At 42.6% G+C, this 18,243-nt stretch overlaps 1 long non-coding RNA gene across 1 annotated transcript; it reads right to left on the bottom strand.

The window, feature by feature from the left end:
- Nucleotides 1–11,161: 11,161 nt before the first annotated feature.
- LOC133713484 (uncharacterized) lies at nucleotides 11,162–13,024 on the bottom strand. The gene is made up of 3 exons (XR_009848038.1): nucleotides 11,772–13,024; nucleotides 11,468–11,514; nucleotides 11,162–11,388 (listed from the first exon to the last, which is right to left on the bottom strand). It is a non-coding gene; the product is annotated as an uncharacterized LOC133713484 (long non-coding RNA).
- Between the last annotated feature and the right edge of the window lie 5,219 nt (nucleotides 13,025–18,243).

Below are 18,243 nucleotides of genomic sequence, written 5' to 3'. Positions count from 1 at the left end.
GATAAAACGGTGCCGCCGGCGGAGACTGCCGCCATTGCGGGGTTGGAGCCGCCGCCAAAGGGCTCACAGCCTGCTCCTGCTGAAAACACAAGGGTGCTTCAGCGAAGGCGCCTCCAAAATGACCCTGCTGACGAGGAAGAAGGCCAGGGGACGATGTGGAGACCATCGGGGCCCGCCAACAGAAGAGGGCTCGACAGGTTCCGCCCAAGGCGCCGGTGGTTGCTGAGAGGGAGGTTCCAGCGAGCGATCTGGACTCGTTCTCCGCATACGCAGAGTTCATGACCGACGATGAGCGGGAATTTCTTTTTCACCTCTGCGAGCGGCTCGGGTTTGGTGGCCTAGCGGGGATCGCGCGGCCAACCACCGTTGACCAGTCGCCATTCAGTTTGGCCTTCGGTCATTTGTCGGTTGGACTGCACGAGGTGTCCTGGCGGCGTCGAAACAGCCCCGGGTTGAGCTGGAGCTCAGGGAAGAGATCCAGGGTCTCCAAAGAGAGCTGGGGGAGGCTAAGGACAGGCTAGCGGACAAGGAGCGGCGCCTGACCAAGGCGGATTACGATGCTGCGGATGCTCGTGGCAAGCTAGCGGTCGCCGTCGAGCGGGACTTGGAGCGGAATAACCATGTCTGCAAGCTGGAGCAAGACATATCCCTGCTGCAGGATTGGCTGGCTGCCAAGGATAAGAAGGTTGAGATCCTACAGCGGGAGTCTGCCGCCAGACTTACCGAGGTGAAGAGGCTGGAAGGTGAGGTCGCCCGCTTGGGGGCTGAAGGGAGCCGTGCTGCGGCCGCCGCTGTGGAGGCATTCAAGCAGTCGGCTGAATATAAGAAGGCGCTGACGGAGGCGGCGAAGGCTGGTGCCGTCACCAATGTGGAAATGTTGAAGCAAAAAGGAGCTATCGACTGGGTGAAGGCGTCCCAACCCACCTTGCCGCCAGCTCAGAATGTCCCGCCGGCGAAGGGTGTGATCCCCATCCAAGCTGAAAGCACCCGCTCGGGTAGCGGAGAAAGCGGCGCACGTCCGGCGGATGACTCTCAGCGGACTCCTCCTCCCACCTAGTCGGAGGTTTCCTGTGCTGGTTTCTTGGCAGCCCATACCCGGGCGAATGGTACAATAGAGACTCCCAGTCCCACCGTGCGAGGGTCTGACCAAACAAGCCGCCTACATCCGCCGCCGCATGCCGAAGGTGAAGACGCTGATGCCAGTCGTGCAAATCCTTGAAATTTGAGCTCCCCCTTTTTTTTTGTAGCCGCTGAGGCCTAATTTTTGATGTAATGAATACTTTTGGGTGGGGAGTCCCAGCCCTATGTATATGAAGTGACATTTCAAAATTTTGTTGTGTTTGTCATGATATGCCTGTACCGCTAGAGTTTTGACTTGAGTTTTCTTTTGTCAATCAATGAAACATTAAAGGAATTAAGATTGATCCAAGTGCACAATGTAGAGGACGTGGTCCGCTGACTATTGCTGGCGTTGCCAGTTGCTCTCTGTGCTAGACTTGGTAACAATGGTTTGAATAATTCCTCGTTTCATTGATAGCTGACTGATCAGTGTTTACAAAAGCGGGGTAGAACCCGTTGGGTAGTTTCCCTTAGCTAAATATTGAACAAAAATTTAGCTAAGTCAAGATGCTCTTGGGTAGCGGTATGACTATTTGTAGTAATACCGAAGGTGTTCGGTATTCCAAGGGTGGGTCGTTGTTACGCCATCCTTATCCATTAAGTAGAAGGTGCCTGGGCTAATGACTTCCACAATTTTGTATGGACCTTCCCAAGTTGGGCGGAGTTTTGTTGGCGGTGGAATTAGTTCCTTCATTACCCAGTCCCCCAATTGAAGGTTCCGGGCTTTGACCCTGGTGTTGTAAAAACGCGATATCCACTGCTTGTTTTGCAGATTGTGCAAATGGGCCTTGTGTCGTCTTTCCTCTAGGAGGTCCTTGTCGAGGTTGACGCCGTCGCTGTTGGTCTCGGGGCAGTAGCCTTCGACCCTAGCGGTAGGTTGAGTTACCTCGACAGGTAGGACAGCCTCAGTTCCGAACATCATACAAAAGGGAGTTTCGCCAGTGGCGGAAGTTGGGGTCGTCCTGATGGCCCAAAGAACTTCAGGAAGCTTCTCCGCCCATAAACCCTTGGCGTTGTCTAGTTTCTTTTTTAGCAGCTTCTTGATTATCTTGTTTGCTGCTTCGACTTGGCCGTTGGTTTGGGGGTGAGCGACAGATGCAAAACTCATTTTGGTGCCAAGGTTGGCGGTGAAAGATATGAGTTCCTTGTTGTTGAACTGTGTGCCATTGTCTGTAATGATTGTATGTGGGATGCCACAGCGGCAGTAGATGTTCTTCCAGAGGAAGTGAATTACCTTGGCGGTAGTTATTGCCATCAGTGGCTCTGCCTCTATCCACTTGCTGTTGTAGTCGATAGCAACAATGATGTACTTGAACTGGCCTTTGGCGGTTTGGAATTTTCCCATCAAGTCCAGGCCCCACGTTGAGTGAACCAATGGACCGATGATGACTGACAGTGGTTCCGCTGGTGCATGTGGGAGATCAGCATATTGTTGGCATTTGTGGCAAGATCTCGATATCCGCCGGGCGTCTTCACCGAGTGTAGGCCAAAAGTAGCCTTGTCGCATTGTGCGATTGGCCAAGGATCTGGCGCCTGAGTGGTTTCCGCATTCTCCGCCGTGTATCATTGCCAGCACGAACTTTCCCTCTTCTGGGTTAAACAACGGAGGTTGGGGTGGGTGAATCCTTGGCGGTAAAGCTTGCCATTTTGGATGTTGTAGCGGGTTGCTCTCCGCTGGAGCTGTCGCGCTTTGCCTTGTCCTCTGGCAATGTCCCGTTGCGCTTGTACTCGATAATCTCGTCCATCCAGCTGGGATTGACCTCAATATTGAAGATCTCCGCCAGGGTTTTTGTAATACTTGGCCTGTCAAGACACTCCACTCTTGTGTCCGCTGGACTTTGATGTGGCTGAGCGGTTGCCAGTCTCGCCAGTGAATCAGCCTTGGCGTTCTTTTCCCTGGGGATCAATGTGATGGTGTGAAATTTGAATTTTTTGAGCAGTGTCTTGACGTACCCCAAGTATGCCGCTAACTGTTGGTCCTTGGCTTGGAAGCTGTCGTTGACCTGGTTAACGACTAACTGAGAGTCGCTGAAGATGTTGACGTTGTCAGCCCCCGAGTCGATGGCGAGGAGTAGGCCGGCGATGAGTGCTTCATATTCCGCCATGTTGTTTGAAGTTTTGAAGTTGAATTTCAGCGCGTACTCCACGTTCAGCCCCTCCGGTCCTGTTAAGATGACTCCGGTGCCGCTGGCCTTGGCGCTAGCGGAGCCGTCCACATGCAGGTTCCAGTCTGACTGCTGGGGAGCCGGCTCTTCAGCGGTTACCATTTCCGTTCCGGGTTCTGTCTCCCTGCTGGGTTCGAGTTGACACTCGGTGAGTTCAGCAATGAAGTTTGCCACCGCCTGGCCCTTCATGGCGGTTCTTGGTTTGTAATCAATGTCGAACTCGCTGAGCTCAATGGCCCACTTGCTGAGGCGCCCTGAGTGTTCAGGGTTCTGCATTACCTGTCTCAGCGGTTGATTGGTTAATACATGGATTTGTGGGCTTGAAAGTACTGGCGGAGGTGTCTGGCGGCAACGATGAGTGCGAGAGCGAGTTGCTCTAAGGGAGGGTATCCGTAGGCTACTCCTTTGGTGGGAATCAGTACCTCTGGCGGTACCATGAGCGTAGCTCATTATAGCTAATTATGCTTGCAAATGCACATGTATGTACACCACCAGTAAAGTTAGAAATTTTTAAAGCAACTCCAATCTTATCATTACCACCGAGACATACTGATGTGGTATCCTTACCAGCAAAGTTGGTGTGATCTGGTTCTGTCACTGCATAGTAATCTTGGTCTTGAACAAGATGAACAACAGCCTTTCCCTTGGGTTTGTTGTCCTGAGGTCGGGGCCTATCAAAGTAGCTTGTTGGAAAACCAACCAACCTGTAACAATTTGCTTTGATGTGGCCTGGATTCTTGCAGTAGTTACAAGTCAGATTTGAGGAGAGGGACGCAGAAGAAGGAGGCCGATTGCCTGAGAGTGACCGATTACTTGAGGGATTGGATGGATTTGATTGTATTGCAAGGCCTGCAACTTCTGAAGTAACTGCTCTAGTTCCAGCCCTCTGGGTCTCATCTTTGCGAATATAAGCAAAGGCTTGTTGTGGTTGGTGTGGTAGTCCAGCGAAGTAATTTGCTCCTTGCATTCTCAAATATTGGATCTAGGCTAGCCAAAAAAACGTGAACTCTCATGAGATCCTGCTCCTCCTTATAAATCTTGACATCATCAAGACACTTCATGCGACATGGACGCATCTGATCAATTTCTTGCCAAATCTCCTTTAGTTTTGCAAAATACATGGCAACTGGTTTTCCATCTTGTGTCATACGGGAGGCTTGAGTGCTCAACTCATAAACCTCGGCAAAATCCGTTCCGTTAAAGTAGATCTCCTTAAGGCTTTCCTAGATTTCTTCAGCTGTATTACATCCCATAATCATCTGTGAAACATCTTCAGTCATGGATTTGTAAAGAATAGAGGTTACCGAGCCATTTGCAGTCTTCCATTTTGAATAATTGTTGGCTACAATTGGTGGTTCAGTAATTGAACCATCAACATAGCCCACCTTATCGATTCCACAAAGGTGAGTCTCCATCATCTTCTTCCAGGTTCGGTAATTAGAGCCATTGAGCTTGACACCTCTATAACTTCCAGTTGAATCATCTTTAACGGAGACAAAAATTTGGTTGGAACCATGAGACGTCTCACCATCTCCATCTTGCTTGATCACGTTCAAAACGTCTTGATCTTTAGCCATGGTGAATACGCAGCGGAAGGAAAAACAACAAAGTTCTTGGAAGTATAAGAAGGCAACGGTGATGAAAGGATCAAAGGACAAGGAACAAATCCAAGCACAAAGAACAAGGGTCAAGAATCAAAGAACAATGAGTCAGAGTCCAGGATCGGATCTCTGCTCTGATACCAAGTCAAAATATAACAAAAAACAAGAGACAATTTTGACTGATGAATAATTCTATATCCCATTCACCTTACAAGAAGGAATTATATACAAATTACAATTGTGCCTAATAAGACAAGTACTATTCCTAAGGTAAGTAGTAAATCAAATAATACTACAGATATTACAGATCATAGAATATTATAGAATATCTACATAAATAAGGTAAGTATGACTCACGCCAACAAATTAGTCTTTGTTCTTATTGTTCTGTCTTCTTGATTTGGGTTGTCCGACTCCAGAGTGATCACTTGATAGTAGCAGTCTACTGTTAAGTTAAACTTTCAAATTTCAATATAGTACTTGTTTAATTATTACTTGATCGACTATAACAATTACAAGTTTGGCTATGTCCCCCATTAGATTCTTCAATTTCTAATGGAACTTATTTCGTCGAAGAAAAACGATGACCATTATTAATAGCAAAAATAATAAGAACCAGAACTACAGTCCCGCGCGTGAGGATGAGAATGAGACGGCCTAGCTAGCTATTGCGACACCTCAAATTTTTTACGTAGGAGATATCCATGTGTATGAAAGTAAATATGAGACTTAACTAAGATAACATATTAGCTCCAAGAAAGTCCGGAGCAGCGCGAAAACCCTAGAAAAATTTTCAATGCCCTGTCCAGCGGCGCGTCCATGGGACGTTGTCGTCGGACGGGTGAACTGGTTATGTGAGTCCACTGGTGATGGACAGTGGTTCTGGGATGGAGCTGGGGTTTGGAAACGCCTGTGTTGCTTTTAGAGAGGGAACGGCAAGCCGAGGGGCTCCTTCTTGATCGTTTCGGATCTATGCGGCGGAGGTTTCGAGCAAGGGTGGCTTGGCGGATGGTTTCTGGTGTGCAGCGGGAGGATGTTGGTGATCGATGGAGGTAGATTAGCGTTGTCGCTTCCCCTTTTTTGGGGTTGAACAAGGCTGATGGAGGCTACAAGGATCGATCCTATATTGGGTTTGGATCTGATTTCGTTTTGGAATCAAGATCCATGGTGATCTGGCCGGTGAAATCAGTTGATGGCTACAGTTGGTGCGGCGACGTGATCCTATCGAAGCTGCGATGCTGGTCCGGCAACACATGCGGGCCAAACCCGACCCACACACTCTTGCTTGGTTTTTGGACTTTTGGGCCAGCCTTAGGCTGTTGGGCCTAATCTGGTGGGCTGCTTTTATATTTTATTTAAGTAATAAGTTTTATAACTTCTATTTAGTTTATTTTGTTATGTTAATTAGACGTGGCTTTATGCCGGTAATAAGTCCCTACCCTATCGTGGTAGGGCAACGTGGGCTCTGTCCCGGACTGCACACCTTGTGTGCCCTAGGAAGGCGGCGAGTTCCTTGCTTTGCCAAATGGTCGCAACCTCCTAGTGGCAGGATGAAGCTAAGTGTCACTGGATGCGTTTTCCGGTGGCAACATAGTGGGAAAGCTGATCTTATTAGTAAATTATGGCTTCGAGTAAGTTTTTACTTTCCAGTACGTCACCACTTTTGTAAATCGAATAGAGTAGCCAGTTGTGCACTCTTCGCTAATTGGTGCATGTTAGAATACATAGTTTTTATTGAGACTCTCGTTATTATCTCGGGATGTTCTCTCTATGCTTATTGTAATTTGGGATTCAGGTTTCATGTCCCCCCCCATGTATTCTGTAGTTTCATTAATGATCAAGGCTTAAAGGCAGCCGTACTGGCCCTCTTTCAAAAAAAAAAAAAAAAAAGTAAATATGATTATTTTGTTTAGATACACTACTACAAAAATTCAATCAGACGACGCCTCTCACACGACGCATCATAATTTTCCGTCGTCTGATTGATTTTTATTTTTTCAGACGTCGGTTTTACAAAATTTGTCGTCTGATATGGACTTGTGAATTAGTTCAGACGGCGTTTAAGGAAAAAACCGTTGTGTGACGCTTAAAAAATCGAGCGGCAAGTTTCCCACCATGTAAGTGGTGCCAAACCCCATCTCAAACCCCAAAATTTCCCCCCAACATGTATTGATCATACGACAAAAAATAATAAAACTGTGGTCTGATCAATATGTTTGGCTGAAGGAGGGAGATTTCCCATCACCATTTTTCTCTACCTCCCCAAAGAGAGAAATCAAATTGATTGGAGACAAATTCCAAATTTAAAATGGTTGCATTCAGACCACATTTTTATAAAATTCTGTCGTGTGAGTCTTTGTCCAAATTGATATAGCCGGGCTTGAAGCCTCGACACTCGAGCAAAACAATAACAAAAATACCCGCAGCTCCTCAATCTCTCGACAGCGCCTCACTCTCTCTCTCGACACAGACCCATAACCAAAACCCACAGCTATCAGTGCCTCCTCACTTCAACCAGCATATCTCTTTGTTCTCGACAGTGTCAAAATCCATCAGATCTAAAACCTAGACCTCTCTCCTCTCTCCTCTTTCCCTCTATCTTCTACCCCTAGACCCCAAATCCATCATTTTGAAACCTTGGACCTCTCTTCTCTCTCCTCTCCCCGACAACCAAACCAGTTTCCACCTCATAGGATGGATGGTGAATTCATCCCATCACTCTCGCTTCAAAACAGACCGGAGAGAGCCCCCTCTTCTCCAATTCTTCGAGTCCTCTTTCTCTTACATAATCCAAAGCAACCTCTCTATATATGTTTGCAGAAAAACCCGAAGCTCGAGCTCCTTTGACCCCATGAACGGGTCAAGAAGATCGAGTCGGTGCCTAGCATAGATGACGAAGAACCCCATCGCAACTGATTCTCTCCCGAAAGGTAAATGTCCCCAATTGAATCTTTGTTAGAGTTGGATCTCGAGATACTTCGCATCTGTGGTAACCTCTCCATTATTTCTGATTTTCATGTTGCCATTATCCGCAGTTGTCTCCCCTCTCCTCTCTCATGCTCATCGATTGTGTTGATCTTTGATTGTAATTTGGTACTACACGAATTTATGTGGATTTCGTACCGTATTGATTCGTTTTTCTTTTTGGGCTCAAGAACTAATTTTGATTCGCTTTTCTTTCTGGGTATTCAAGATTTCATAAGAGAAGGAACTTCCCCAAATGGGTCTCTCAGATGCGCCCCAGAAATGGTTTAAGCTCAAATCCTCAAATAGGCATCCACTCAGTGCTCTGTCTTTTCATGGCGGTCTATTTGTTCATTCTTCTCTTGTTATATATATGTTTTTGTTGTTCCATTTGCTCAGTTTTTGTGAAATTTGCTTGACTAATTAGTTTCATTAATTATTTGAATGGCTACTTCGAAGCATATATAGGTCTGCTTTCTCATGCATCATCAACTGTGTTTGTTATCTGCTGTTGTATTCATCAATCAGATTTAGCTATAGATGAGACCAATTCTAGAATAACATAATGAATTTGCTGGTTTGGGTCAATCTTGGAACTGTCTGATGTTTCTGCCTAATATATTTTTGTGGGTAATTCGGTATTGTTGTGCTTCTGCAACAGTTCATGGTTGTATACTAGAATTACTGAACAAGAAACTTGAAAACCAGAAATGGGTATCACGTAGAGGCACTGTGTTGAGCTCCTTCACAACTAAAGCTGCTTCTTTGGAAGGTAAGGCTTTCTCTACCTTCTTGGAGCAAACTCAGCAGCTTTAGCTACTTCTGGATTAAACCCAGTTTCCAAAATTGCACAGTTCAGTTTTATTAGTCTTTGATTTGCTCCCGAAGGAACCATTGCCTGTCTTTAGAGGGATTTTGATTTTTTTAATGAACTGGAATTGTTCAGAATCCCATATGGTCAAAGCCATGAAATTTAAGAACGAAACTTTTACAAAAGAAGCATTATTTATGTTGTGAAAATTTAAGCATTAGCATTCAAGATTGGAACTTAGGCAGCTTTGAAAATTTTCTATCAAATCAGATTGGAGGAAGCCTTGAATTATTGAACAATATTAGAAATTGAGTTCGATAGTGGCTTGGATGGTTTTGTACTAGATTGATATGATGATTTTGTTTTCTAGTAATTTTTAATTATCCTATTGCCTTTGGTCAAATGTAGCTGGTGCTACTGCAGTTAATATCCTATTGCCTGTACTTAATATAAATCGAAGGCTCTAGGAGAAATAAAAAAATGGTGAAAAATATGTTGTTTTGGTAAGATATGTGGGACTTATGTTAAATGTAAACATGCAGAGACGTGTAAGTGGATGTCGGTCGAAAGCTGTCTAAGCTGGCTTCAGGAAGTGAAACCAAGATGTGAGTGTGTGGGGCCTTTGATAGTTGCTGGGCTTCCAAATGAATTTGCACAAACAAGAGAGTTGCAGATCTCATCGACCTTACCTTAATTACCAGGTTTGCCTATTGCATTTCTAGATGGATTGAGTATGCTTTAATAAGCTTCAAGGATGGATGTACTTGGAAGCATTCATAAGGAACCTTGTAATAATCCGGATGTTATTAGAATTGCTTATAATGGCCTATGTTTACCTTTCCTCTTTTTATTGAAATTAAAACCCACTCACCAGCTATTGAACTTGAGGGAACCGTTTGGTGAACTGTCCTGGCTTATTTCATTCTCCTTGATTAGATGCATTTTGACCTTCAATATCTGATTTAACAGCTCTACTGAGAAAATAAGTTTGCGAATCTGATAACCATGGTGTTCAAGTACTGGTTCTGTTGTTTTATTTTACTGCACAATTTTTATCAAGCATAACAGATTCATATCTTTGTTTGTGGTCTTATAGAATTAAGGAGTAAAAATTTATTTTCAATTTAGGAGTACCCTCCTGGTGTTGTGCTTGTACCTATGGGAAGCAGGACAGGAAAACCTTTTCGTACAACAAACCTGGTTGTTTTTGCACCTAAAAATGTTCCAAATGATTCTGGAAAGAATGGTTTTGTCACGTGTGGAGATGCGTTGATAGTGGATCCTGGGTGTCAGTCTAAATTCCATGAAGAGGTATGGCATGTTAGTTTGCTTTGCTGCGCCTGGAAAATGGTTTATTTTTAGCCATCTTTTACCAGGTCTGTTTAAGAGAAGAAACTCTTGTAAAAGAATTAGTGTTTACAGATTTTATTGTGACAGTAGGTTTTGCTAAGACCGGAACCAGCTTTATTTTTCATCTATTACAATTTCAACAAATTCTGTACAGAGTGCTTACTAGTTTAGTCTTAATATATATCATTTTTCATTATGTATTATCAGCTCAGACAAATTGTAGCTGCTTTGCCGAGAAAGTTAATTGTGTTTGTTACAATGTGTTTTCTAATCTCAGGTACGTGATCCTAGCATTGACTGGTGAGAAAGGGTATAATTGAATTGCAGTGTTTCTGTTTTGGCATGTGTACCCCTCAGTGAACTATTGATCCATATGCAGCTGGAACTACAGAAAGATAGCAAAAAGCTCCTACAAACACTTCTAAAGCTAGACTCCAATGAGGCCATGAGAGCAGCAAAGCTTGCAAAGCTAGACTCCTTAAGTAAACTTCTCGATGTATATTGCTAGGAGAGTAGTATTAGATGTACTCCTTTTGTAGATGAAAGATTACCTTTGCACAATCAATTTGGTTGCATAATGTGGATTATAACAATTTCTTCTATATATTGATCAGCTATTGTTAATTTGATCATTTTGATCATTTCAGTTTCAGCATATACAATGCATTGAATCATTCTATTAGGACAACAATAACCACAAAAAAACTGTCGTATGTGCACAATAGTCACAATGACCCAAAAATAAAAACTGTCATCTGAATGTAAAATAGATAATGGATACTTTGAAAAACTGTCGTCTGAATGAAAGTCACACAACGGGCATAAAATAAAGCGACATCTGAATTGCAATCACACAACAGTTTCTAAAGTCGCCCGACGTCTGAAGAACAGTCATGCAACAGCTAATGCTGTCGATAGGCTGCCGACATGCTGCCGCCATGCTGCCGACATGCTGCCGCCATGCTGCCGATCCCTTCACACGACGGTTCCCTACAATCGACCTTCATCAGACGGCGCCTCGATATACGACGGTCAGCATCCATATCAGACGACAGTTTTTGCCCGTCGTCTGTTTCAATTTCTGTAGTAGTGATAGTCATATTAGAATAGGTGCCCGCGCGTTGCTGCGGGTGTTCAAACAAAATCTGCAAGTTTGGGCGGCTAGAGACTTATGTTTGCAACTAACATTACCATTAATATAAATGTTCTGATAATGTGCAAATATACAATACAACTGCTGTTCACACAGCTTGTCAAAAATATATTGTTCTACTTATAGGCTAACCTAGCTACATTTGATCTGTCTGTACAAAAACTGCAAAGAGTTGCTTGGCTTGTTTTGCTAGCAGTTTCAGTGTAGCTTCATTGTTTGGGTCCTCTGCAAATCAAATCAGTTCAAAACCACAAACCAAAATTCCTCCACATGCATATATTCAAAAACTGACAAATACACTCACCTTTTTTCAAAGTATAACCCAACCAGTGCCAAAGATGCAAGAAAAACCTGCATCAAAAGTGAATGACAAAATCTAAATCATAGAAGATCGTGGGATTTGTTGTTGTTAATAATCTATATCTATGTAGTTAACTATATAGCTTTAATCAGAAACTGAAGGACTTTTTGATTGCTTAAATCACAAACTGAAGGATTAATGACTGTTGATCTCACCTTTTAACTATATATTTAAGCTGATTACTTCTTTGTCAAATAAATTTCCAATGTTGACTCAACAGAACTGGAAAAGGCAACAAAATACATACTGCTTTTGCTCCCGAAGCCTGTCTCGTAAACTTGATCACAATCTTGGCTCACAGCTCTTCCGAAACGAACCCCAAGTCTACCTCTCAGAGATATCCAACCAGTCCTATATCCACCAGTAAAAGCACATTAAGTTGATTTATTAAATCAGAAATGTAATTGATTTACGACAAATGGTGACCATAAGAGTTTCTACAGCTTCCCAAGCTTATAAACAATGGAGATCACTTAGATCTTCCATAGAAAATAAGGATCCAAGTTGGCTAATCATAAATTGTAAATATCTACTACATAGATGATGTCCAAGTATAATGCAGTCTTGATCCCTGGCAAAGAGTAATGTATTTGGTTGACTGACTATCAAAACAAAGGTATCTTAAGATCAATGCAGAAATAAAAATAAAAAATAAAAAAAACATCAAGGGATTTGATAGTGAAGTACCTTTTTTTTCTTGTGCCAGGTTGGATTGTGTTGCAAGTTGCAACTGATAGTTGGAGATTGTGAAAAGAAAGAGTTAGTATGAAGGTCTTGAGGTGTTTCGGGCTTTGGAAGGCAAAAAGCTTGTGGTGGAAGAAGAGATTAGGGCATTGAAGAAAGGAAGTGATGAAATTAGGGAGCAAATTAATGGTGCTGGAGATGAGAAGAAGAAATTGGAGACAAACTAAACTCATTCACTTTTAGAAGTAAGTGAGAATAAGTAAATCATTTGGAATTTCAACCCTAGATGAAATTAGGGAGCAAATTTAATGGTGCTGGACAATATTCACTGTGATGAAATTAGGGAGCAAATTAAGGTCTTCTCATGTTTGTTAGAAAAAGTCTAAACTCATGCAAAATTTGATATCTTTTAATGTTAGACTAAATATTAGTACCTTAGTCTAGCTAGTAACATAACAGGTGAAACATGAAGTAAAAGAACATGCCCTCTATCTGTGTATAAATGATCCCTAGGTGAAACATGAAGTAAAAGAACATGCCCTCTATCTGTGTAGAATGGCTACATCAAGTTTTGTCCAATTGAAATAAAATCATGACAGAAAAGGTGGAAGAAAAAAAGTTTTATCAGCTCTAATGGAAGAGAACTATTAACCCGATGAAGAAACCAGTGTATCCACACCTCAATACATCTAACTGTTTAATAAGAGGATTTTAAAAATCTTCTAAATGTTTTGAAAAAAATACCTCCTCGATAAAAAGAGCTAGCGTCCCTCACTGATTACTATTTATTCCTACGTAGCACAGAAACAACAAAATGGAATATGTAATAGTCCAGACCGTAATTGCTAATCTCGATCCTATGCTCCCCCTGATCTTGCTATCCCCATTTATAAGGCAAAAAAAGTTTAGTCACCACAAATAACCTGTGATTTCTTTAATTTTGTTCAAGTACTGTCTCAATATCAGTAGAAATGCTACTCTTTTGTTATTCAAATACGTCCCCATTACCAAACCACAGAAATCCATACTCCAACAATAAGCAAATTTAAGATGAAGTCTGGCATATATAATTGATTGAGTTTTGATTACGAAAATAAAATTTTAGAAATCTGTGATAATTGATTGAGAATCTCCTATGCTCCCCCTGATCTTACTATTCCCATTTATAAGGCAAAAAAAGTTTAGTCACCACAAATAACCTGCGATTTCTTTTCAAATAGTTCCGCATTACCAAATCACAGAAATCCATACTCCAACAATAAGCCACTTTACAGATGAAGTCTGGCATATACAATTGATTGAGTTTTGATTGCACTTTGTCTGTGTAGTATAAGACAATCAACTGCAATATGAAGCCATTGATTAACTTATACTACGCAGATAAAGTTACAGCCAAAAACTGATTCATCCAAGAGTATCCTTTTGCTCATTATCTCCACTGATTTCAGCTGGGAAAGCATAGCAACAAAGCATGTTCAATCGAAGCTAAAAACAGTGACTAAACAAAAGCTGCTAATTATATTTGCCTCAACATAGAAGGCTAGTCAATGAAAACAAACAGCAAATAGCAACATCCAAACATGTACGGCTTCTCAATTTTCTTCAAGTAACTTCAAACTCATACGCAAATTCAACCAATTTCAGAAACCAAAACAGATGAAAGATAATCTAAGAAAGAATTTGACCTGCAGCTGTCCTGCTCTATGCAGACTTCCTCTCATTCTTTGCATTATAGATTTTTGTTGTCACTGAAGTTGCACGTTTTTAAGAAGGCTGAAAACATTTACACTTGACTACTTAAATACCATTATTCTCTTCATTGTCTTCAATTTCATTATTAACTTTTCTATCCCTGTGCCTATTCACCTGCCTCAAGTATTATGAGCCAATATGACCTTGATTCAAACAACATAGCTCATGGAATGATAGCCTATCTTCATTAATTAGCAAGGACTGACAAACTCTAGAATTCATTTAAACTGAAAATGGAGAAGCAAATCAGCACAGAAAGTTTGTTAGAGAAAATCACTCTCCTACATAGATTTCCTCTCCACAATCAAAACTGATTGTGTAATCTCTCCACAATCAAAACTGATTGTGTAACTGTAGATTAGTTTTGAATATTTGTATTTATAGCATTGAATTCTGTTGGTAACATCTTGTACCTAGGTAAGGAAAACATGAGCAACCAAAAACACGAAGAGAGGAATACTCAACGCCAACCTGCCCACCTTTCTGCTTACTCTGATGTCGATTGGGCCGGCTGCCCAGACTCTCGCCGTTCAACTTCCGGCTATCTCATTTACCTTGGCAATACCCTTGTCTCTTGGTGTTCCAAAAAGCAACCTACCATTGCTCGCTCCAGTGCTGAATCTGAATATCGATCCCTTGCTGATTCCAGTGCCGAGACAACTTGGTTAGGCTTCTTACTATATGAACTTGGTGTCCATATTCAGTACCCCATTCTGCTTTACTGTGATAACCTAAGCGCCACATACATGGCTTCTAATCCGGTCTTCCACGCTCGCACCAAGCACATCAAGTTAGATTATCACTTTGTTCATGAAAAGGTAGCACTTGGGAGTCATCAGGTCCATTTTGTCCTTTCCGTCGATCAACCAGCTGATCTTCTTACTAAACCACTTCACAAGCAGCGCCATAATCTCCTGTGTACCAAACTTGTGCGTCTCGAGACGCCTAGTTTGAAGGGGGGTGTTAGAGAAAATCACTCTCCTACATTGATTTCCTCTCCACAATCAAAACTGATTGTGTAACCGTAGATTAGTTTTGAATATTTGTATTTATAGCACTGAATTCTGTTGGTAGCACAATAATTATAATTACTAAATCAAATTCACATGCTTTTGCTTTTGAAAAGTCCAGTATTCCAGCTTTGTGGCAGGCAGCTGCATAATTATATGTTCGATCAAGAGGATTGATCTGAATGCCATATATGCCCCACCAAATTCTAGCTGATTTCTCCATAATTCTGCTTAAATATGTAGAGCTAATTACTGTTCTAAAAAGGTTGCTATTGCCAACACCACATATCTTATAACTAAACCCAAAGTTTTACAACCAATTTTCACCTGATCGATCACACCCCAATTGAGTTTTGAGTAATTACTAGTCTTTTTTCAGCTCACCTGATATAAAGTTTTGCCTTGCATTTGAATTCTCAAGGCATACATATATATATATATATATATATATATATATATATATATATAGATCCTATCCAGAGCGAGGTTAGGGTTTAGGATCACTTTTCGGTCTCATATCCACATCTTGACCGTTCAGTTTTTAGGTACTAATGTATAGATCATCTCTGCAAAATTTCAGCCAAATTGATGATCTATAAGGTATCTAACTCGTTCAAACCAATGGACGAACTAAATCTGTCCAACCTGAACCGTACTAGCTTTAAGGCAGTTATCAATGCCTTAACGACCATCAATTTGACTTAAATTTTGCAGAGATGATCTATACATTAGTACCTAAAAACTGAACAGGCGAGATGTGGATATGAGACCGAAAAGTGATCCTAAACCCTAACCTCGCTCTGAAATTTCAGAGCGAGGCATCGCTCTGGATAGGATCTGATATATATATATATATATATATATATATATATATATATATATATATAGCTAATTTACCTCTAAATTATAACCTTTAATATCCAGCAGAATTTGCAGGCATACATACTGCAACATATTACATTTCTGTTAGGTTGAAAGAGCCATCTTTAGTATCCTCATTAACCCAAAGCACTCTCTGATACTATGATAAACATACAAGTCCAAATCCCGGTGAAGAAACATATAAGAACTCACATACAAAAGTACAGCGCACAGACACACACACATATCACTATATGTATATATGTATATATGAGTATAAGAATATATATATGTATATATGAGTATAAGAATATATATATATATATCACTATATGTAATGCATCTATATGTATATATGTGTATGGTCCCAGTGTGTTAACGTTAAAACCGATGGCTCTAGTTAGCTTTAGAGAAGGAGAGAGAGAGAGAGAGAGAGAGAGAGAGAGAGAGCATGACACAAGAAGTATAGTAGTTCGTCTCCTGCCTTAGCGGGAGACTACGTCTACTTGAAAGTTTAACTAGTATGTTTAGGCCTTGCGGCCCAAAGAGGATTACATGAGTTGTAATGGGATGGAGTTTAAGTGGGAGGAAGGGTCTCCTTTTATAGGGAAGGGAGGCTCCTTCCTTTACATGGTTTTCAATGTGGGACACAAAGTTCATTTCTAGTCTAGAAAGCTTGTTGTGAAGGCATATTGGCAAGGCTGGGAAGGTTGCTTCCCGGCAAGGTCTTGTCCGCCTCCGACCACCACGGGGTAGGTTGGATGTCGGGCTACGGGATGTATGTCGCGGTTGGGCCCCACCATGGCTTGTGGGCCCCACTAAGAGGGAGTTACTTATGCTTGTTGATGTAGTAAATCCTCCATATTAGTGGAGGTATGTATAAGTACCCGAAGTCCCCAAGTAAGAGGAGCTTCTTGGTTGGGGAGTTATACACATAATGTCATCAAGCATAAGTAATGTCCGAGGGGCGCCTAGCCCCTACAAATCCCTGAACTCTGTAAGCAAGAAGACACTCGTTAACCTGCACAACAAAGACAAAAGCACGCATATGTAGAATGCTTGTTGTATTGGGCGACAAATGTGAGTTGCATTGATATGCGTTGGCATATACGAATGTACGAGGTGCATGATACATGTTGATGTATACATATGAATGGCGCCGAGTATGATCGAGTATGACGTATAAACTCGAGCATGCATGTGGTTGTGTGAACATATGAATTGCATATGACAAATGCGTGATGCATGCAACAAAACGAACGAGGTCGAGTTGACGAGGTTACGCTCGGTTTAAGTTGCATGAGTGCCATGAAGGCAAGCATTTGTAATTCGTGAACAATGAATAAGCGAACGCTTGTGATTGTTTGGTTTTCGATCGTATTAATGGAACGCGAAAAGAATTCGATTTGTTGCAAACGACAAGTGGCAGAAGAATTCAATGTTCCATTAATATGTATTATGTCGAGGGGATGTGAGTGTAAAGCTTGGGAATGCCAGATGGTAAGAGCGTGAAAGCTCGGGGGTGTCAGGAAGGCATGAGCGGGAAGTTCGGGGTGCCGGGAAGCCATGAGGGAAAAGCTTGATGGTGCCGGGAAGGAGTCAGCGGGAAGCTCGGGGGTTGCTGGGAAGGAACGAGCGGGAAGCTCGATGGTTGCTGGGAAGGCACGAGCGGGAAGCTCGATGGTTGCCAGGAAGGCGTGAGCTGTTAGCCCGGGGGTTGCCGGGAAGGCATGAGCGGGAAGATCGATGGTTGCCGGGAAGGCACGAGCGGGAAGCTTGATGGGTGCCGAGAAGGCACGAGCGGGAAGCTTGATGGGTGCCGGGAAGGCGCGAGCGTGAAGCTCGAGGGTGCAGCGGAGGCGTGAGCGCGAGAGCTCGTGAGCTGGAAGCTCGAGGGTGCCAGGTAGGCGTGAGCGGGAAGCTCGGAGATGCCGTGAAGGCGTGAGAGCGGAGCTCGGGGGTGCCGCGGAGGCGGTGGGCGTTAGGTAGCGAACCTAATCTTTGATATCCAAGCGTCGGGGGTTAACCGCCGATCAATGGCTCCCGTGGGATGCGTTAACCGGTCCCCTTACTCTTTCCCGGAGGAGAAAATCTTGACTGTAATGCCGCGTAGCGGTCATTGTCATTTATGAGGCGTTGCCTTACCGCTTGGCGATTGGTCGTAGACCAAGACTCGAGGAGTCTAAACCCGTTTAGGTCTGTTTCCCGTGGGGAAACTTTGACAAAGTATGGTGCCCGGAGGCTAGACCATATGTTTACATATAGAGTATATGTAAAGTTTGTAATTGTATGAACAATAACAAATAAGTATAGCAAGTAATAATATATGGATCTTATGACCATGTAACATGCGGAATAGATAGCGGCAAGTGTAATGGGTGTCCATATAAAATTTTGAGAGTAGCTCCCGGT

This window comes from Rosa rugosa, chromosome 6 (genome assembly GCF_958449725.1).
Source record: "Rosa rugosa chromosome 6, drRosRugo1.1, whole genome shotgun sequence".
In the NCBI taxonomy this organism is placed as follows: domain Eukaryota; kingdom Viridiplantae; phylum Streptophyta; class Magnoliopsida; order Rosales; family Rosaceae; genus Rosa; species Rosa rugosa.
Note: the sequence above shows the minus strand (reverse complement) of the source record. Positions and strands in the feature narration are given on the sequence as shown.